The 23,513-nt window shown below is 32.8% G+C and overlaps 1 protein-coding gene across 5 annotated transcripts in view; it reads right to left on the reverse strand.

The window, feature by feature from the left end:
* NOVA1 (NOVA alternative splicing regulator 1) overlaps positions 1-23,513 on the reverse strand; it is a 149,271-nt gene that overhangs the window by 89,025 nt on the left and 36,733 nt on the right. The window contains exon 1 of one of the 5 annotated variants that reach the window (XM_078053522.1): positions 11,848-11,949. The exons of the other annotated variants lie outside the window; for them this stretch is intronic. The gene's annotated coding sequence lies outside the window, so the exon portion shown is untranslated. Of the gene's footprint in view, positions 1-11,847; positions 11,950-23,513 lie in introns of those variants that run through there. 5 annotated transcript variants of the gene reach the window in all.

The following is a 23,513-nucleotide window of genomic DNA, read 5'->3' on the forward strand; positions in this document are numbered from 1 at the left end:
AGTAAAAAATTAGATCAAACCATAAGTAATCATATATATTACCTCAGAATGAAGAAAGTTACTTTAAGTACAGACATGAAAAGGGAAAATATGATAGATTTGACCATAAAAAAATACTTAATTTTGTATGTGAAAAACAGCATAATTATTTTACATAACTTTTTTGGGGGGCACAGATGGGGAGGAATGGGCCAAGATTTTAAATGCACATAATTACTGGGAACCGGAAAACTGGGATGAGAAAGACACACCCATACACTACTACTAGGAGTGTAAACTTATTTAAATTTTCTTAAGTAAAATTTGGCACTGAATCTTTAGTTTTTTTTCTAATTTTTTAAAAAGATTTTATTTATTTACGGGGGATAGGGGCAGAGGGAGAGGAAGAAGCAGACTCCCCATTGAGCAGAAAGCCTGATTGGCGGGGGGGGGGGGGGGCTGAATCCCAAGACCCTGAGATCATGACCTGAGCCAAAGGCAGATGTTTAACCGACTGAACCACCCAGGCGCCCCCTGAATCTTTAAATGTCTTAAAATACTGCATGTACTCCTATGACCCAGTAAATCCACTATTCTATGTTTAATAATTTATAAGAGAATAATCATAAATGACACAAAAACTTAAATACAAGACTATGTATTGTTATTTATATCAAAAAAGATTGAAACAAGTATAAGAGACTGATTAAATATATTATAACAAATGCCTAAGATGGACTATTCTACAGACCTTAAAAAAATTACACTTGTGAACAATGAAGAATATGTATCATCTAAATAATGCATAGGGTACAATATTAAGTGAAAAAAGATGAAAAGCTCTATATATAGTATGATCTTTATTTTATAATTAGATGTGCAATAAGATTAGAAGAAAGCACAGAAACACATTTATAAGACCTATTTTTATCTTATTTTCCTTAATTCATGAAAATAAATGATAACTTTATATTCAGAAACATTTTAATTAGAATACAGGAAAATGGAATATCTCCAGATTGGAAAGTTTTTCTTTTCCTTCTAAAAGTAATGAAAACGTCATATACAAAAAAAAAAAAAAAAAAACTTCATTGATTTGACTCTGTGAAAATAGAAAATTCTTTATATAAAAAGCGCCATGAACAAGAATGAAGGCAATTGACAAAAGGGGGAAATCACAAGCATATAGGACAAACACCTAATATACTTATATCATCCACATGACAATATATATTAATTACGTACTAATGCCCAACAATATTCTAGCCTCAGAGGGCACAGCAGTAAACAATTAAGAGTAGACACTTGCCCTCATGAATCTTTCATTCTCATTGGAAAGAACAGGTAATAAGTAAGTAAGGAATAACTTCAGACTAAGTTAAGTGGTAAGTGCTATGAAGACTAAAAAGCCTGGCGGGCGGGGGGGAAACAAGCCCAACAGAGGCAGTAATGTGGCAGAATGTGAAAGGTGTGAGAAGGTATGTTATGTCAGGAACAGCTCCTCTAAGGATGTAACATTTGAGCTGAAACATGAATGACAAGACACAACCATGTGAAGACTGGCTGAAGAGGGATTCAAAAAATGGAGAATCACAAGTACAAATTCCATGAGGCAAGAAAGAGGTTAGCTTGTTTGAGAAATAGCTGAAGTGTCTAGAGCATAAGGGACATGGGTGAGACTAACATAAGATAAATTTAAAACTCTCAAGGCCAAATAAAGTTGGGATGTTTAGACCTCTATAGTTAATGTGACCTTTCAAATCAATAAGGAAAATAACACCTCAAAATAAACAAGGCTAGAAACAATTCACAATTGGAAAAACACAACCTGTTAATATACACATAAAATTTCAATCTAGCTAGTAAGAAAGATATAATTTTCTACCTTTCAAATTGACACGCCATCACAAATCATTATTTATATACAATGACAGTGAGGTGAAAAAATGATGAAACATTAATGTTATTTATGCTAGCAAAAAGTAAGGAAAATAGTCAAAAATAGAGTGTAATTTAAGCAAATTATGGTACATATTTACCATGGAAAAGTCTAAGTCCATTAAATTATATCTTCAAAAAATATTTCATGTTCAATTATGTCTGATATTGTTGATTACAACATTTCTAATCCATTCACAAATTCTGTCTCCTCTAAAACACCGTACCTGTCATTATTTCTACTGCCAAAAGCCCTAATCCTAGACACCATAATTTCTGGGACTACTGCAATAAACTTCCTAATAATTACTTCTCCTAGACCCTAACTCTTTTTCCCTGTTTATCTTCCACACAACAAGAAGAGTGATGTCCTCGGTGCTAATCATAGTAAAACTCCAGTATCCAATGTCTTCACGTTGTAACTATAATACAATTCCAACTTCCTACCTTGGCCCACTTGATCTGGTCCCTGAATTATTTCAAAGACCTCACCTCCTGCCACAATCTCACCCACCTCCCCGCTCAACAATGTTCAACACACACAGCATTTCTTTCTGTTCTTTCAACATGCCAAACTCACTCAGATCCAAAGACCTTTGTCCTTGCTATTCCTGATGCTTGGAATGTGATTTTCTTCCTCCTAATCATTTAGAGTTCAACTCAAATTCCCATCTTTGATGTTTCCTCTCACTATCCTAGCTAAAGTATACTCCACCTCAACATTTTTTGTCATATGCATTTATTTCTTTCCCAGTACTTATGCTTATCTAAAATTATGTATTTATTCAGTGTTTCTCTGCCTCTTCAGCAACAAGAATAAAAGCTCCATAAGAGCAAAGACTTTCTGCATTCCCACATGTAGAACAGTGCCTAGCACACAGTATCACTAAAAAAACACTTACTGAATGAACAGTAAAAATAACCGAATATTATACAAATAACAGAATGTTAATTATATTTAACTTACTAAGTGACATGCACACCATGAATACCATATAATATATAGGGTATAAAAGCAACATATGCTATAATTAATATACATATAAATCTAGAAAATAGATAAAAAATCTATGTAGGCTTCAAATTTTATTTTTACATAGCAAAAATAAAATTAAACTGATTTGAAAATTTATCATTTCAAAGGAATAATTGAGATATGAGAATATAAAAAGGTGAATTTATAAAATTTAAAGTTCTTATGTACACACGTGTATGTGTAACGATAGATGATAGATCTGGATAAAGGTATATATATATATATATATACACACACACATACTAAAAGAAATAGGAGAGGAATGAGGAAAAAAACAGGAACATATTGATCAAAATAATCAAAATTATAAACTGAAAATAGTATTTTTGAGAACACATTTAAAAGGTCATCTTATTTCTGTATAAGACTAACATTCACTCCAATAATTTTACAAAACTCTAAAAAATCAGAATAAGCATATATTCAAATTCAGTAAAATCCGAAATGACAGCACCTTCATAGTGTAAATTTCCAGAAACCAGTGATTATCTTCAAAGACTACAATGAGCAGAGGCAAAAGGGAAAAATAAGTTCTCTAGCACAGGAAACACTAAAATAGCCTGTAACAGAGTTATTCCTCTTAGGAGGCCACTGTAGCCTCTCACTAGGATAAATCAGATCCACCTGTGGGACTAGTAGTTAGGTTGAAGACTTTTGCAAGATTGCAAAAGAAGCTTACTTCCCATTTGCATTATATACCTCTAAAAGAGCTACAAAGGGACTAATGTAAAAAGCGAAGTAACCAAGACTTTGGTTAAAATTACATTCTCAAGATGGCATATTACCATATCTTTTAAATGGGATCAGAGAGAAAAAAGACTGAACTTTGTATAGTTATAGCAAGAGCCTACAAACTATTATATATACTAGCATAGTGCCAGGAAAATCTGTTTTCCACATAATTAGGACCAAGCCAAGTGTTCTTAATAGATTATTCAGAATTCACTTAAAGCACTTTTCCCGGTAGTGTTAACACTAATAGGAGTATCATCAAGTTGGACTAATGTGTGATTAATTTTAACTGTGGCATTGCTCTGTGTTTTAGCAATCCATTCAAAAATTTTAAGGCTTAAATACAAGGAATCAACTACTTCACAATTAGTTGACTGAACCTAGAAAGGATTTACTGAGACTATACTCCATGGAAAGCACAAAGGTGAATAAAATGTGGTTCCCATCTTCAAGAAAAATTTAATATAAACAGAAAGACAAATCTAGTACACGAATCTTGGCAAGTGATAATGAACTAGAGTTTATCAATGGATATAGAATGAAGTATACTGATTCCAGATACATATTAAAAGCAAAATAATTAAGATCTAGAAATAAGTAGGATGACATTCAAATCAAAGGAGAGGAGAGCGTGGTATTATTTTGACCCTGGGTGAAAAGGTATATGGTGAAGTCCTAAGCAAGAATGATTGAATTGGGAGGCAGAATGAGAATTGAGAATTAAAGATTTATTTTGTTTTCAGACATGCTGAATCTGTCATAACCTGCAGCACAGGGGAAAAACGTGGAGCTAGAATTTCAGAGAGAAGCATAAAAAAGAAATATCAATTAATGACCAATTTCCATTGCTTAAAGATTTATGTATTTATTCCAGAGAGAAAGCGAGAGAGAGGGGCAGAGAGAGAATCTCAAGCAGACTCCCTGCTGAGCAAAGAGCCTGATGCCCACACCGGGCTGAATCCCAGGACCCTGAGCCAAAATCACAAGTCAGCCATTTAACCAACTGAGCCACCCAGGTGTCCCTGGCCAATTTCCTTATTATGTGCATCTATATCTGTAATATAAGGTATTTTGCATAGGAACACTACCTAGGTTTAAAAGTATAAAATGAAGAACTAGGTTTTGAAGAATTTTACTGTTTATAATATTTATTTATTTATTCTTAAAGATTTTATTTATTTATTTGACAGAGAGACACAGTGAGAGAGGGAACACAAGCAGGGGGAGGGGGAGAAGCAGGCTTCCCACGGAGCAGGGAGCCCGATGTGGGGCTCGATCCCAGGACCCTGGGATCATGGCCTGAGCTGAAGGCAGACGCTTAATGACTGAGCCACCCAGACGCCCCTATAATATATTTTTTTTTTAACATTTTACTTGACCCACTAAAAGAGGGTACAAAAAATAAAAAGTCCTATACAAAACCACAATTGAAAAATAGAAAGAGCCACTTAACAGGAAAAGAAAATAGAATAGCAAATATTTAAAAGCGAATTACATTTAAGATGGTATATTTTGAAAAACTGTATTTTTTAACATTAATTTTCCTATTTGATAACTGGCCCATACCAGATGCTTCCTGAAAATTCTCCTGGATTTTAAGTTTTCCCAAGTATGCTCACAAAAACTTAGAAAAATAGAACTTTGTTCTTCCAGTATCAAACTTCTGTCGTATAGCAATATTCACCTTAAACTAAGTGAAAAATACAATAATAATTAATTTTACTAATTTTGTAAGGTAAATAGAGTATCTGAATAACTACAGTGGTTAGGGAGTGGGGTAACTAACAGGAATAAAGTGTTTCTTGATACCTAAAACTGAGAATCAATCACTTGGCCATCTTTTATAGTTTGTTCCTTCTTATGAAAACATGCACAAAAATCTACTGGTAAAAGCAATATGACTTCAGACAAATAATCACACAGATTACAATTCTTGGCATCCATACTTCTTGAAATTCAACTAATCCTGAAATCTGCCATATTTACTTTTTTTTTTTTTCAACCTGAACCTGCTTGGAATACCTGGTTATCCTTACTTACCATAGTTATATCCATCAACTGTAATAAAACAAGGAAGAAAAATAAAGAATGCAGGGAGAAACAGAGAAAATTGAGCCAAAAACAGAACCAAAACCTAAAATGAACATGTCTAAGAATAGGTAAAGAGCAGTGCCACCGGGATGAAAAAAAAAATCAGAGGCATAAAATATAATTCTTGCCCCCCTCAAATATTTTTTGAAATATGGACAGGAATAATTAAGAATGTAAGTATTAATTATTCAACAATAATTTTACAAACTTCAATCTCAGTGTTTGGAAGAGATTTATTCATTTAGCAAATAATGCATGGAGCACATAATAGAGACTAGGTGGTAAGGGGTCACCATAAGTCAGTGGCTGTCTCAAAAATGCTCACAATCTAGTAAGACTGACAAATGTATAGGTAATACAATAACAATTTACACAAAGTATTTGTGAGAACACAGTAGAGAGGTATTTATTCTAACTGCAAAGAGCAATAAAGACTTCACCTAAATTGGGCATCAAAGACTGGGAAGGATTCCACCATGAGGAAAAAGTATAAAGGACATTCCAAACTTACAGAATAGCCTAACACAGGCATGGAAATATAGAAATGGATGAACATTCATAGAAATTTATAGAAATGCAAGCTGCCATTATGGCCTCAGTTTAGGTGGTGTTAACAGGATACTGAAATGGGAATTTTCTTGTTTTCTCTGTTTCAGTTAGGACCCAAAGCTGAGAACAACACGTTCCAAGTACTAGAACTGAGGTAACAGATCATCTATGCAACATTTGGAAAAATGTGGCCAAAAATTGCTCAGGCATTGTTTGGTCCATCATTCACATAAAAAAAAATATAAGTATATATTGGAGGATAGGAGCTTATATTGTTTGAGGAAGAAATAAGGAGCGATTCACTCAGAGTTTGCCCTATGTCCTTTAGAATATAGGACATTTAAGGAATGACACAGGAACTGGACTTTGGCCTAAAAATAAACTAAAGGCAAGAGGTTAAGATGCCTTTAGTCTGGGACTATTACCTTAGAAATGGCCAACACTTCTGATTTTATGAAGTAAAGAATTATATTTTCCAATGGGACAGGTAAGGACTCCTGGGAAAGGAACTAGCATTGAACCATTTTTAAAGGAATTCTACAAAGACTGCAAAGGAAACAAGGTAATTCCAGAAGAAAGAGGTTCAAAGCAGTCTAGAAAGTCAGAAACTAAGGACAGTGTCAAAAGAAGACAAGCAAAGGAAGTATCAACTGCATCCAGGAATTACAACTGGGGAGTCTTTGATAAACTCAGAAAAGCAAAAGAAAGTTAGATTTCCAACATACCCTTACTACCAATTAGTTCTCTATTTCTAACCTCAGACTTTGGAAGACCCAGGAGTAGTACAAGGAATAGGAGAAAAACTAAGGTAAAAAGAAATTAATACAAATGTCTACTACTTGACATGCCCCCACTCAGGCTTTTAAGCCTTCTTTGAACAAAGTTGACATAAGAAAAAAATTTCACATTGGGTGAGAGTTTGGAATTTTAATTTCTTAGCCTTTTTTTTAAAATTTACCTGAAAAGTAAGTGTGTTTTGAAATGCCAGGGAGTGAGCAAAGAAAGAATTAAAGAGAGAATGCAAAGAACAAGAGAGAGAGAAGAGGAAGAGGAAGAAGAGCAAGAGCAGAGAAGAGAAAAAAACACTTGAGCAGCATGTATCAAGGGGCAGAAAAGGAAATATTCAGGGTGGGATTTCAGGTACAGAGACAGGGAAGAATAAAGTAACTTTCCACTTGTACCCTAGTGAGTTCACCTCCTAATAAATGCATTAGGAGTGATAAATGGTGAGTAAAGTAGTCGATTATAAAAGGCCATAATTTTTTTTAAAAAGATTTACTTATTTTAGAGAGAGAGTGGGGGGAGGGACGGAGGGAGAGAGAGAATCTCAAGGGGACTCCCCACTGAGTGCTGAGCCCCATGTGGGGCTCCATCTCACTGCCCTGGGATCATGACCTGAGCCGAAATCGGGAGTCTGATCCTTAACTGACTAAGCCACCCACGTGCCCCAAAAGGCCATAATTTTGATATGATTATTGTGGAGTTTAAAATCTTTTCTATAAATATAGAAGAATTAAAGATATTTTTTAAGGAGTACAAATCGTATGTTGTAAATTTGTTTAGGGGGAACTTAACATCTATTTGTAAAATGTTCACTCTGTTTCCTCCTGAGTTGCAGAAACTCTGTTAAGTACTGGGTAAAAGAAGTTGAAGGCAGACTCCACTCTCAACAAGTTTACAAAGGAAACAGACAGGCACAAAGGCAGTTACAATACATGAGATATCTGCTAGAACAGGAATAAGCAAAGCCTATAGGACCATATAGAAGGGTCATCTAACAGAAGTATAAGGGATGAAGGAGGAGTAAGAAACATTTTAGTTAAGGAGAAATCTAAAAAGTGAGACCTGAAGGATGAGGTTGAATTATACAGATGATAGTGGCCTATGGATAAAGGGGTGTGTGAGTGGTTGGAAAGACTGATGCAGGCAGGCAAAGGCCCAAAGAAAGCGTGATATATTCTGGGAATGGCAAAGCGTTGAGTATCACTTAATCAGTACATGCAGTTTGCAAGGAAAGAAATGAGGTTGAGGACATAAGTGGGGAGCCAGATCACATGTGCAGAATTTAGATTTTTATCATAAGATAAAAATGAGGTCCACTGAAGTTGTAGTAACACTCATTTTTTATATCCTGCATATCTGGCATATGCAAAGCACTCTTTCACATATGTTTTATTGGTTTTCCTCACAACAACCCTGTGAGGTAGGTGTAATGATTTCTTATTAACAGATTAAAAAAAACCCTTACAGCTGTTAAGCAATTTATACCTTATTAAATAGCTACAAAGTGGCAGTCAGGATTCCAGGCCGTGCTTCAGAAAATATGTTAGGAACATTACACACACACACACACACACACACTCACTTCACCTACACACATAGAAATTTCAGAGTTAAAGGCAAATTTTAAGTAATAAATGTTTGTTAACTTAGTATTAAAGATAAAGAGATTTGTGGCATAAGTAGTCCTTTATACACACTTACACTTTTAAAATTTTAAACTAACTTTATATAGGAAATATCTGCAGAATTCATTAAAAAATGGCAGGAATTAGTTCATATATAAAACAAGAATAACAAACATTGAGGTAATTACATGAATATCTTATCTTCATATAACTGGCCTGAGGTTATTTGAAAAAAAACTTCACATTTATTTTTAAAATATATAAATTCAAACTGCAAATATTGTTCTATGGATATAAATTATGTTTTGGATGATAGAAAATAACATCTGAATACTAAAGTTTATTAAATAAAGTAACTCGAATATTAACCATTTAGTATAAAAAGAATTGTCCACCTAATGTTAAATTGTAAAATCATCTCCCCATTATTCACAATAAAACATTTGAAAGTGTTTCATTTCCCTATCACATGACAAGAATCTGTTCAGACAAATTTGACAAGACAAATAGTTTTTAAGAAATCTGTTTGGGATGAATATAGAAATATGCCCCAAATTGAAAAGATAAGAGTGTGTATTTTATAAAACTAAGAAGAGTAATTGAAAATTTTAAAATATGGATTGAAAGTCTATATGAAAATGTATGTTCTTTAAAATAATTTAAATTAAGTAAAATCTACCCCTAAAATACATTTCCTTATATTTTATTTTCTCATCAATTTCACTATTTCTTCAGTTGGTGCTACATTTCTTTTTAAAGCCTCCAACTGAAAGCTAGATGTTGCCAGAACATTACTGCTAGAGGTCTAAGTACACATTATTAAGTATTAAAAATTAATTTTATCTACGTATTTGTTTCATTTTTCCTATTTCAGACAGAAGATTATACTAGGGGAAGATGAAAAATACAGATTTCAGATTTAATTACTCTTGATCTAGTATTTCTGAATTCCAAAATTATTAAATGAATATAAATTATATAATAAGCCCAACCACAATTCTGGTCCTCCAGAATAAGATGGAGAGCCCTCCCTGAGAACACAACCAAATAGAGATATTAAGTATCTATAAGATACTTTATGCAATGAAGATAATTTCTAAACAAACTAAAGAAATGCTCCAAATATACAGTTTAAATGACATACCAACATTTTCCTTTATTTTTGATTATACAAGTAGTACATGTTCATTAAATTCATATAATACACAAGTATATTCAATAAAAATGAAGTTTCCATCTAATTCCTTTTTCCAAATAACATACGTTGGAAGTATATTAAATATAAGATTCATATGGTTAAAAATTGAATCTATAAGTTGTTAAACTTACATCACCCACAAAAGGTCTAATATATAACAATTCTGTATAACTGAAAAATATATACTCAGATATGCACAACAGGTATGTTTTGCACTTTTTCATCAAAACAGTATATAAAGCATATGGTCTATTCTGTCAAATATAATAACTTCAGTTAATAAGATAAATGGATTAAGCAATACTTACAATTACACTGTTTGTAGAAAATGCAAAAGAACCAATTATAGCAAATCAAATATTACATATACTGATAAAATACCTTCTTGCTAGATATACATAAGTAGATTATGTCTAAACTATATTCTTTAAAATATCAAAGTTTACTTCTTTAGTGCTTTAACTGCTGAATGGAGTATCGAGTCTAAGTAAGGAGGACAATCTCATTAAAAAGTTAGATTTTGGTAGTATTTAACTGCATTCCACTTTGAATGTAAATAAAGCCTAGTTTTTTAAAAATTTATCAGATGAATAAGATATTGAGAATTTTATTTATTCTCAAAAAAATTTATTTCAAAACAGTAGGGTAACTCCACTATAAAATTAGAGATAGTTAAAAATCTTGGTAGGAAATCAGACCTCTTCTTTTGACTCTAAAATACCATCACTTGGCATTTAATTAACACAAGTAATATTCTAACTAGAACAAAGTTACTTGCACCAAAATATCTTGGTTACATAATGTAAGGTACAATTCTGAATACACAGAATTCTGCCCCTGAGTTAAACAGAAAACACATAAAGAAAGGGTCTGTAGAAATAATTTCTTCCACCCACCTCATTTTACAAGTAAACTGTGGCCCAGAGAGGCTTTTATCTGCTTTCACTGAGAATCTATAGGCATAGAGATATACACAAATATCATTTAAATTATGATATAATTTAAAGTTACCTAAAACAAATGACACTGTATTTCATATAATTAAGACTGTGAAGACTAGGAGATCCTAATTTCTTGCCATAGAAATGTCTACAGATGCACACACACACACACACACAAAAGGATAGTGAGTCATACTATTGACTAGAAAAGCAAAACAATGAAATATAACAATCCATATAATATTGTTTAACAATAGACAACAGCAGTTTCTAATGTTATTTTCCTATTCTATAAGGCATAAACATGCCAAACTGTTACTAAAGATAGCACTCTATAAAATGCTTTTACAAAGGGAAAAAGAAAATCATTAAAAAATGAAATGGGAGAGAAGACTAAAATATATTAAGTGAAAGTTCAAATATTTACTGTTTCTTCTCTCCCAAGTTTTGTTTCAATATGTTTAAAAAAATTCTTTTCTTTAGTGCTTCTAAAACAAAGAATCAAAACTAGGTTCATTATAAATTGGTTTTGTTGCAAAGCTTTCACCCAAGAATGAAAGTATTAAGGCTAAGACATAAAACACTGTAAGCAAAGCTAATTAGGATGTTCCTATTGAATTTTAAGTTGATTTGCTACTTTAAGAACACAGCTCTAAAATCTTAGATAATACTGGTTTGGTTATTTGAAAGTATTTAAAAATAAACTGATTATTTTAAGCTTCATTAAAAGTGAAGTATTTATAAAAGCACTTTAGTTTCATATGCTTTTAAAATAAAATATTGCCAAGGAGTGCATCCATTTGTTATTCAATTCAGTACCAATCACAAATTAGATGACCTTAAAATAAAATTTAGAGCCAGGGAGAGCAGCACTAAGTTTAACTGACCTCAATACATTTTTAAATGATGCTTCCCAGTTATTTGTTATTCTCTTATTGGGTTTTCCAGTCTAGGACGGATACACAAGAAACTTACAGTCTATGTAGTACTCCTAGTCAGTTTCACTCTGCAGATGGCACAGTGGAGAAATACCTTCTGTACAGGACCATGTACAATTTCTTCTGCAGCTGTCAGCACCTAGGGGAAAGGGCGCTGTTAAACAGTTGCTGCGTTCCACCTCAGAAGTGGCTGCAATTCGGTGGTGGGTGAAGTGACTCCTGTACATATATACAGGGATGAAAAGTACTATAGAAAATGAAAATATTTAACAACAAAAGTGGCTGTCCAAAAACTGTGCCACAGCAAAACAGAATACATCATTCAGTCACAAGAGCCCTACACAGATGGGCTACCGTTCATTTAAAAATTCGATGCTAAGAATGATTGAAGAAAAAAGTAGAAATACAGTTTTCAATTCACAATATAACTATAAGTCAATGTTAAAACACATACGTTGAAAAATTAACCCCAAACATTGTCTACTGATTTATAACATTATTTCTACAGTAATTTACCTAATAAAACCAAGCAAATATATACAATAAGATTCTTCACTATGGTCAGCTAATTTAATGTTTTTTTTTAGATGACGATTCAAGGGGGAAAAAACAAAATAGGTGAGGTATCAGAACTGAAGCATAAGTGACATGAAATATCTTAAAAATGTAAGGAAACCCATTCTGAAATTCTAAATTACTTTATATAAAAAAATTTTATGAAATAACTAGTCTTCCAACAACTAGCAATGGTTAAATTTATTTTTCATATACTGGAGCCTTAAAAGCGAACTCATACAAAATGACACCTTTTCTTCTCCAGAGTCACACAGAGTTATAATCTAAACACAGTCTTCATCCTTAACCCGTATATCAATGAGTTAACTAAGTAGACAATAACTTGAATTCATTAATACAGAAAAATATTACCATCTTACTTTTACTACAACCACACCCTTTGTACATAATTTATATTTGATGGAATTAGAAGATCAAATTAAAAAATTATTCTCTGAGAAATATCACTGAATCAATCACAAGGCTGGAAGGCACTATCTTTCTAATTTTTTTTTTATCTTGAGGCTCAGCTATTATGTTTATACTATTCTAAAGAAGTAACAGTTTACATTACTTCAAAATACTCACATTTAGATTCCTGAAACAGATTGAGGGTGCTTTGAAGCAAAGCCCAACAAATCTGACGATTAAAAAGCATCCCATCCATCAAACTTCTGAATCTCACTTGCCATAACAGAATTTATGTATTTATTTTGGCATATACTCAGTAGAGTTAGAGATAGTTGACAATTTCCTTTCAGCTTCCTTAAATTCTTTCTAGAATAAGGCACAGTGTAAATAAATATTACTTCCCTTACGTGACAAGCAGTAGTAGAGGAAGAAAAAAGTATAGCATCTGTCAGTCTCTTTATTAAAAGAAGACATAGATCAGAGATTCCTAATCCGGAGTCCAAGTACGGGATTTAGGTAATCTAGGAATTCTGCAAAACTGCATGCTAAAATAAAGACGTCTTATATGGGTCCACAAGCACATTTTTCTAGGGCAAGTGGGCCATAAACTTTTGTGAGGTTCTCAAAAGGTTCTGTGACTTCCCTCCAAAATTTAAGAACTACTGATAAGTGAAATGAAGACACCCAACTGAGTAGGCAGCAGTAATCATTTAAATTAAATGTCTAACTCTGAGCAGCTGTTTCTTCTTTTGTACTATGAGTAACAGATACAGGGATATTTCAACAACTAAATGAAATAATCCACATAAATACATGGTACAAAACCTGACCTATTATTATCAGTAATAGTAATAATTGTTCAAAAAAGCTATCTCAAACAACTAAAACTTCCTTATAGGGTCCCCTCTTTGTTTATTGCTACGTAACTTCATATTAGTTTTATTTAGCTGTGTCTTCTACTTTTATTTAGCTCTATCTTCTAAAAGAGACCAATATCACAAGTTATATATTTCTATATTATTTTAGATACAAAAATGCTAAATACAAGTTTTGGAACACTGCTTTGTATTCCTATAGTCTACATTTCCCACAAAGTCACACTGGTCCCTTCTATGACTTTGTACTTACTTTGAACAGGCTCAGATAAGGAAAACATTTAGCTTCAATTGTTTATATGAAATAATTTCATTTCCTTTATCAGTCTCTTCTCTCATTCTCACAATATACAAACGGGGCGCCTGGTGGCTTAGTCGGTTAAGTGTCTGCCTTCAGCTCAGGTCATGATCCCAGAGTCCTGGGATGGAGCCCTGCATAGGGTTCCTTGCTCAGTGGGGAGCCTGCTTCTCCCTCTGCCTGCCGCTCCCCCAACTTTGCTCTCTCTCTCGCTCTGTCAAATAAATTATTAAAAAAAAAAAACAACTAAATTTGACGAACCTATCAAGGGATCACATTTTCTGAAGAGGTTCTACAAGTAATACTCTCACTTTCATAAATCATTTTCCTTATTCCTTTCAGTGTGTCTTTCTGAGGGTAAATGATTCAATATACATTCATACATGTACATCCTTTAAAAAGAATCTGTGAGTTATGACATCTGTAGGTTATCCATACCCTTAAAATAAATTCACAATATTATAAAGAGCATTACAAAATAGTGTTTATGGTGCTCTTCAAGATTGTGGCAACTTTTAAATACTCATCAAAAATGACAAATGAACTTTTACCATGAATTAAAGATTCTCAGTGAAGAAATTGAAAGGTTTGCTTATGTATTCACAAATTAGCAGGATACAATGCAACTAAGTAGTTAGTTCCCAATCATTTCAAATGGAAAAAACCTTTTCTAGAGTCTTCTCACATAGGAGTTAGATTTTATGTATTCACACACTAATAAAATATATAGCAGTAAGACAAAAAGGGAAAAGCCTTTAAATAAAGGTATAGGAGTAAGAGAGAAGCATATTAAAGCATTCAGGGCAACACAAAGAATAGGAGTAGAATATACAGTATTATGTAGAGATCAGTGAGGAGAAGGACAATAGGCACAGGCCCAATTAGGCTAAAGAATTTTAGAATATTTTATTCCAAAGGGTGGCATCTTCAGAAGCATTTTACAAAAATCACGCTAGCAGCAGCATGGAAGATGAACTGAGGTGTGGATGGTTCAACTGGGATGACAACAATGGGAATATATAATTAGGAATAATAAAAAAAATATATATATAAAACAAAAGTGTGCTACTATGTAAAAACACTGGAAGAGTAAAAATTGTGAGATAAGTCCAAGCTATTTCTAAAGTTTGAGTATAGAAACTAACATTCCTTCATTCCTTTATTCACTCAACAAAAAAATTGTCTACTAGGAGTCAGGTTATATTTAAGACAGTAAGTAAAGCACTGAACAAAGGAGCCAATAACTTGCCCTTTCAAAGATTACTTGCTAATGAAGGAGACAGATGATAAATAAACTATTAGATTATAATAAAATGTATGGATATGCTTCAGGTATAAACCAAAAAAAAAACAAAAAAAAAAACAAGTAATAGGAACAGACTGACAAACTATTTTAACAGAGTAGTCAGAGATAACCTAAGGAAGCAGCATTATGTGAACAAAGAATGAAATGACATGAGTCCACAGACTATCTGGGATAAGAACACTACACAGAAAAGAACAATTAGAGCAAAGTTCTGAGACAGGAACAAGTGATCAAAATTTTAACCTGTGTCAGATCACATAGAACCTTGTAGGCCATACATAAGGCCTTTGGACTGTTAGGAGAAAAAAAAAAAAGCTCTTACAGAAAGTGACTGTAGTATTTTGACTGGGGGAGTGATAGAACCTGTTTAATCTTTTATAAGGATCATAGGAGCTGCTGTAGTGGAACTGATGGTAGCCAGCAAGAATGGAAATGCATAGTGCCCCCTTATCCACAGTTTCACTTTCTGCAGTTTCAAGTACCCTTGGTCAACTGCTGTCCAGAAGCATATGATCCTCCTTCCAACATATCAGAAAGTTAACAGTAGCCTAACGCTACATCACGATGCCTATCACTAACCTTATCTCGTCACATAGGTGTTTTACCATCTCACATCACAAGAGGGTTGAGCTCAGTACAATAAAATATTTTGAGACAGACCACATTCACATAATTTTTATTATAGTATACCATTTTAATTGCGCAATTTTATTATTAGTTATTGTTATTAATCTCTTACTGTGTCTAATTTCTAAATTAAACTTTGTCATAGCTGTGTATGTATAGGAAAAAGCAGTATACATAGGGTTCAGTTACTATCTGTGGTTTCAGGCATCCACTAGGGGTCATGGAAGATATTCTCCTTGTTGGTACTACTGTACTAGCAAGATTATGGTAAAATTTACATAACAATATGAGGTGGGATTGGTAATTAGAACTCAAGACTAAGTACAAAAAAATCATCAATCACATACTTAACATTCAGAACTCAGACCAAACATGTGAGAACCAACTACTCCTCCATAACTGAAACGTTTACTTTCCTCAGTTCCTTTTTACCCCAGAACTGCCTACCCTTGTCTCATTTTGAGTGAGTCAACCAACTTGAGAGTTTGCTTCACTGTCTTAATGTAGTTGGACTGTGTTGTTGTCAAAAAATCCAAATCTAGTAAGAGGAGGTCCAAAAGACTGGCAAGAGGGAAGACTGTTATCTCTCAGTTGGATTCTGCTTGCATTTACACTTGCTTACCATCCCATGCCCACTCCCCTTCCCCAGGTTTATTTGAGGAGAGGGGGGGAAAAAACCCTCAAATTTGGAAAGCAGGGTAGAGCAAACCAGAGTCACTATCTGTAACAGCAAAGAGTGTCATGACTGTGAAAGTAGCTGGGCTTGAGCCTCCAGACAATGGGGATCCCAGCAGCCAGAAGCTGTGAGTACACTGGAGATGTAGAAACTGAGAAAGAGTAGAAGACAAGCCAGAACTGGATAGTGTGATGCTCCAAAGATATCTTACCCCCAAAGCAAGTTTTACACATGTGCTGCATCAGAAAGCCAGGCTTTGTCTTTTTCCCCATAGAAGGCATACGGTCTAGTCAGTGTTCAGCAGAGGGGCAGAAATAGAAAAATAGAAAAACAAAAGTTCTCCCCTTTCCATCTCTCTCCTCTAGTATCAGAACCCAGGAGGATAAATAGGAATTTAAATGAAAAAGCAGATCACTCTCCACTCACTGGAGTGAACAGACTGAATGACTAGATATAACTCTTTCTATACTCCAATCTCCCAGAAAAGCCTAAGTGGCACTGAGTAGAAGGGGGGAAAATCTGAGTTTTAAACTGGGCTATGAGGTTAAAATTCAAACTAGTCAGATGAAACTGACTTCAGCAGATTAAAGTCAGATTAAACTGATTTTCTAAAGTATCCAAAAAGCTATGACATTTTCTTGAGATGAGTAAAGAAACAAAGTGACTTGACCAATCATAAACAAAGGTGCTACTGGAGAAAAATCAAACAGTTCCATGTTTCCATCCCCACTTAATTCTCCACCTCAATTCATATTGTATTATGAAATGCTTAGCACCAATGAGCTAGTAAGTGATTTTGACTTTTTAGTTCTCTAAAATATCTGCCAATATCAGGCTAAATGACTGCATTATCAGTCCTACTTCTTACTCTTAAGAACACCTGGTAATGACATAACTATAGGCATTTTATAAGGACTTCCTTAGATTTCCCCCTTATATAAAAGTTAAATACTTTGAACATTTATAAATAATTTTAGATCTTATTACAAAAACTAACAAATACTAGGTTGTATAGAAGCTAAAAAGTAAACTCTCCTATATAAGACCCTAAATTTAAAAGCTTGGAGAACAAAAAGGCTCTAGTGAAGGAAAAAGCAAAAAATGAAAGAAAAAAAAAACAGATTAGAATGTTTATTGTTGTAAAGGAATACTTTCAACATTCACAGTGGAGTAGTCTAAAACACAATTTTAGAGAATATTCTGTTCTGACTCATAGCTTAATAACTTAGGACTTTCCCTCAAACTGAATCATGTTCTTTCCAGTCATTTAGTATTTAATATATAATGGGAATTCCCTAAAAACTCAGATATATCCTTTAAAATAAATTAAGGAGTATCAGCATTTTACATGACTAAATTATACATAACCTCATCTCTGTTTAAATTTCACATTTTTAGAGAATTCAGGATCCTATTACATTGATGTTATTTTATAACACTTTATGTAAAGTTCCCATTTATTTCATAGTCATTCATCATCCTAAATTATGCCATGTATATTCAACATATATTTTATCAGTCAGTCCTTCTCAGAGATACAACATAATGAAAAGAAAATAATGTGAGTCAAAATTACAAAACTAAGTTCTATATTTGTACCTTTTTTCTAGTTTATTTTTTAACAGGATATAAGAATAAATATTGTTATAAATTAAATTGCAAAGTAAGGAAAATCATATAAACTCAAGTCATCCAAACTCACACATTAATTCACTGTTAGTAAATATTAGCCAGACTGTCAACACAATATTAAGGGGGAAAAACACAGTTGGAAGACTGATACTACCCAACTTCAAGACTTACTAAAAAGCCACAGTAATCAGGACCGTGTGGTCAAAGAACAAATGGATCAATGGAAGAGAACAGAAATAAATGCAAACAAATATAATCAACTGATCTTTGACAAAGGAGCAAACAAAATTCAATGAAGAAAGGATAACATTTTCAACAAAGGATGCTGGCACAACTGGACACACATAGGCAAAAAAAAGATTCTGGATGTAGATAATAAAACTTTCATAAAAATTAGCTCAAAGTGAATCAAGACAAAGCAATAAAACTCCTAGAATATAACATAGGAGAAAATCTTGGTGACTTTGGGATTGACAATGACTTTTTAGATACAACACCAAAACCATAATCCATAGAAGAAAAAAAACTAAATTGGAATTCATTAACATTAAAAACTTCTTCTCTGCAAAAAAAAACAGTTAAGAGAATTAAAAAACAAGCCACAGGTGGGAAGGAAGTATGCAAAACACACATCCAAATATACAAAAAAACAAATATACAAAGAACTCTTAAAATCCACCAATGAGTAAACAACAAAAAAATGGGCAAAAGATCTTAACAGATATCTCACCAAAGATATCTTACATATGGCACGTAAGCATATGAAAAGATGTTAAACATCGGATGTATATTAGCTTGTTAGGGCTGCCATAACAATGTACCACAAACCGGATGGCTTAAGCAATAGAAATTAATTGTCTCATAATTTTGGAGGCTAGAAGTCAAGGTGTTAGCAGGGTTGGTTCCTTCTAAGGGCTGTGAGGGAAGGATCAGATTCCAGGTCTCTTTTATAGATGGCAGTCTTCATATTTCCATGGAATTCTTCCTGTATGCTTATCTCTGCATCCAAATTTTCCCTTTTTATAAGGACACCAGACATACTGGATTAGGACCCACGGCAATAACTTCACTTTAACTTTATTAATTCTGTGAAGACCCTATCTCCAAATAAGATCACCTTTCAAGGTACTGGGGTTCAGGACTTCAAAATATGAATTTGGGTTGGGGGACATAATTCAGCTCAGAACAGTATGTCATTAGGGAATTACAAATTAAAAAAACAATGAGATACTACTACACACCTATTAGAATGGCTAAAATCCGAAACACAGATATCAGCAAATGCTAACAAGGATGTAGAGCAACAGAAACTCTTATTCATTGCTAGTGGAATGAAAAGTGGTTCAGTCATTTTGGAAAACATTTGGCAGTTTCTTTCAAACTAAACATACTCTTAGCACATGAGCTAGCAATCACACTCTTTGGTATTTACACAAATGGGTTAAAAACTCAGGTCCACACAAAAATCTACACACAAATATTTATAGCAGCTTTCTTCATAATTGCCAAAGCTTAGAAGCAACCAAGATGTTCTTCAACAGGTGAATGAATTAACAAACTGTGGTATATCCATATTACAGAACATAATTCAGTGATATAAAGAAATGAGCTCTCATAGCATCAAAAGACATAAAAAAAAACCTTAAATGCATATTGCAAAATGAAAAAAATTCAATCTGTATGATTTCAAATATATGACATTCTGGAAAAGGCAAAACTATAAAAGCCAGTAAAACAATCAGTGATTGCCAGAAATGCATGGGGAGGGAGGGATGAATAGGTGGAACACAGAGGGTATTTAGGACAGTTAAATTGTTCTGTATGATACTGTAATAGTGGATACATATCACTACATATTTGTAAAAACACAAAGTGAATTCTAATGGAAACTATGGACTTCAGTTACTAATGTATCAATACTGGTACATAAATTGTAACAACTGTATCCCATTAATGCAAGCTGTTAATAATAGGAGAAACAGTATTCTGGGGGTACAGGAAAGGTAGGGGCAAAAAAAGGGTAAATGGCAACTCCTTGGACTTTCTACTCAATATTCTGCAAACCTAAAACTGCTCTAAAATATGAAGTCTGATAATTAAAAAAAGAAAAGTGGCTGTTATATTAAGACGATCTAGAAGTGAAAGGTTTAGGATAATTACATGGAAATAGAAATAGGCCTAAAAATCTATCATGCAAATGATGACAATATTATTTTTTCAGCAATTGTCATAAAAGTAAATTATGCAAGAGATACATTATATCTAATTTTAAAATATGTGACGAGTGCAATGCAGGTAGAGAAACAATGGTAACATTGTTATGATGGCTGATATGCAAATGAGCTTATCAAGGTAAAACTTTTTTGTTCCTCATTTTTCCACTGACATTCTTTTGTAAGGCTATTTTTTTATAGTCTTACCAAAAAACATCCTCATTCTGAAGCTTCTTTTTCAAGTTACTGCACTTGAAATGGAGCACAGTGAAGGAGCATAATAAGCATTTCATGTATTTAAAGTAAGAAATAAATTTAAACATACGGCTAACCAAACTTGCTTTCATCACACGCAAGTAACATTTCCAGTTTGTAGGATCTCCGCACATATTAAGCTGTATGTTTATAAAGGTAACTTATGCCACAAAACTCAATAGAATTGTAATCTATATATAGGAAAGCTGTATCTGGGAAACAAGGTTTAAATAGGCCAAGACATTTTGTTAGATTTAATGTGCTATTTTAATTTCAGAAACCCAGATAATGCCATGGATATAACAGTATCAAGAGTCTGAGGTTATATTTTTAAAAATATCCATGCTATACTTACTTTAATCATTCTAAAATTTCCTGGCTTACCTGATGATATGAGGATGAAACTAGGTGATATTGTCTCAGCAAATTGAAATAGAAAACTTCTGACTAAAAGAATGCAAGAATAAGTTTTTCCTCCCTGCTTACATATTACACGTCTTACTTGGACACAAGAGAAAATTTATATGGACAAGGGAATTTTAAATTAACTGTGACATGAATTTTCAGCAAGAGGGAATTAGTTCTCTGCCCTTTAAAATTTTTTTAAAAAGAGTTATTTTTCTAAAGTGTATAGATCTGTAGATCTTTCTACACCTCTATGCAATCATTATTCTATTTATTTTTAAATACTCTTCAGTAACATATGACTCTAATGCATCTTTCATAAAATGAGAAATAACCATCAAGTTTAGGAAAATATAAAATACGCTGGTAGCTGTATTAAAGAGAATAATTAGATAAAATTTGGTTTGGATCCAACAATGTGGAATTAATCTTACTCTCATCATTTATTAAATACTCTACTGGTTCCCATAATTCTGGGAAGGATTCTGAATACTCATTTTTAAAAATATGGGATAACTATAAATTTTAATACCATTTTTATATGATGTAAACAGGTTTATATTTGAGGCTGTCTTATTATCAATTGCTATTGACATTTCCAAATCTAAATATCCATGAATGATATTCAAGAGAGATCATATACCAAATGTATACTTTATAGTCAAACTAAAAATGAATATACACTTTATCATGACTCTAAGACCATCCCCTAATTTAAAGATGCCAAAAATGTACATGAATCTCTCAGAACTCCTTATATGTCTATAATGTGTTTTATCATATTTAATAATACATGTCCTTAAATAATAATGTCCTCAAATAAAAAAGAATGAATATTAGTTTCCTTTATCACAAAGTTATAGGAATATAATATTGAAATCATTCATTGTGATAATTTAGTAAAACTTTATTGAAGAATAAATTCGTTATCTATGCCAGATAAAGACACAGCACAGAGACTATCAACAAAATGATAATCTATAACTTCCTGAGGTTTTTGGAGATAAAAATCAAGCAATAGCAGTATTTACCCAATTCATAGAAAAATTAGAATAAGGGATAAAATTGCCTCATTTTGAGATTTTATCTAATTTTTAGTACTTGGTAACTCTCTGCTAGTTGCCTATCCTAGAATATTCTATTAGTATAACATGGTAGTTATGAGAGACCTTTGGGGCAGACTGTGAGCAAATCCCATCTCTGCCTCTAGTTTTACAGGCAAAATATATATAAATATATTTGCACATGTATGTATATATTTACATATGTATACACACCTTTCAAGTATATATGTATATATTAAGTAATATAATTAATGGGTCTCTATATATTTATTGATATGTATATATGCACACACACACACATAAACTTATATATGTTCCATACATACATATATGCTTTGGGCAAATCACTTTATCTCACAGGATTATTATGTGAACTAATTCAGTTGATATACAGAAAGCATGCAGTTATAACTGTCCCTGGCTCGCAGTAAGTTCATATAATTATTAGCTATTATTTATTATCATTGCTGCTGCTCTACTAATGTTAAGTTTAATATCCCAGTGTTCCCAATGTTCTAAAGACTATGATTTACACATATTACATCACTCAAACAAGGTAAGTAAGTTTGGAGACTACTGCCACTAAAACAGAAAAAAAGCATGGATTTTTGAAATATACTTGGGGTTTTTAGACGGAGTAGAGGAAGAATTGCGAGCAGGGAGTATCTCTTGTCACAAAATACTTTGAACTCTCTTAATTTTAAAATCTATTTGCATGTCATATGAGATTTGTGAGTAGAGATAATAGAATTGCATCCTACCCCAAACCTTCTTTATTCTTTAACAGCAGCAGCTGACACAGGAGAATAATTTCCTGCTTCGCTGTGCTGACGGTACATCGCCTAGATTCAGAAATTATATCCTCAGCAGGAAGGCAATAGGTTTCTGTCTATACTGAAGAAATAGAAGGATAGAAAAATTACACAAATAGAAATGATTTATTATTATTATAAAAGAAAAACCAAACTATATTTTATTTTTAGCTGGTGACACTCTAAGTAGAATTAAGTTTATTTCAAAGTTCAAGTGTTTGACCATAATATTCTTTAAAAATAAAAGTTTTATTTATTCATAATCTTTAAATCCTGCAAACAAACATATTTCTACTTTTCCTGAAATTTTTAAACAAAGAAAAAGTTTTAATACAATCAACTTAAACTTCTTGGTCCTCTGATTTTATTTAGTTATACCTAGTGTGTAGAACACTGTGTCCTAGTTCAGACAGTAAATTTTTTAAAAATTTTTAAAAAATACCTCAGAAAAATGGTGGTAAACAATAATAGTTTATATTAATTTTGTGTCACCAGAAAAATTACTCTTCATTCAATAAGTAACTTCTATATGTACATTTGTGAGTGTATCTATATGCAGCATATTTATAAACTT

This window comes from Halichoerus grypus, chromosome 8 (genome assembly GCF_964656455.1).
Source record: "Halichoerus grypus chromosome 8, mHalGry1.hap1.1, whole genome shotgun sequence".
Taxonomy (NCBI): domain Eukaryota; kingdom Metazoa; phylum Chordata; class Mammalia; order Carnivora; family Phocidae; genus Halichoerus; species Halichoerus grypus.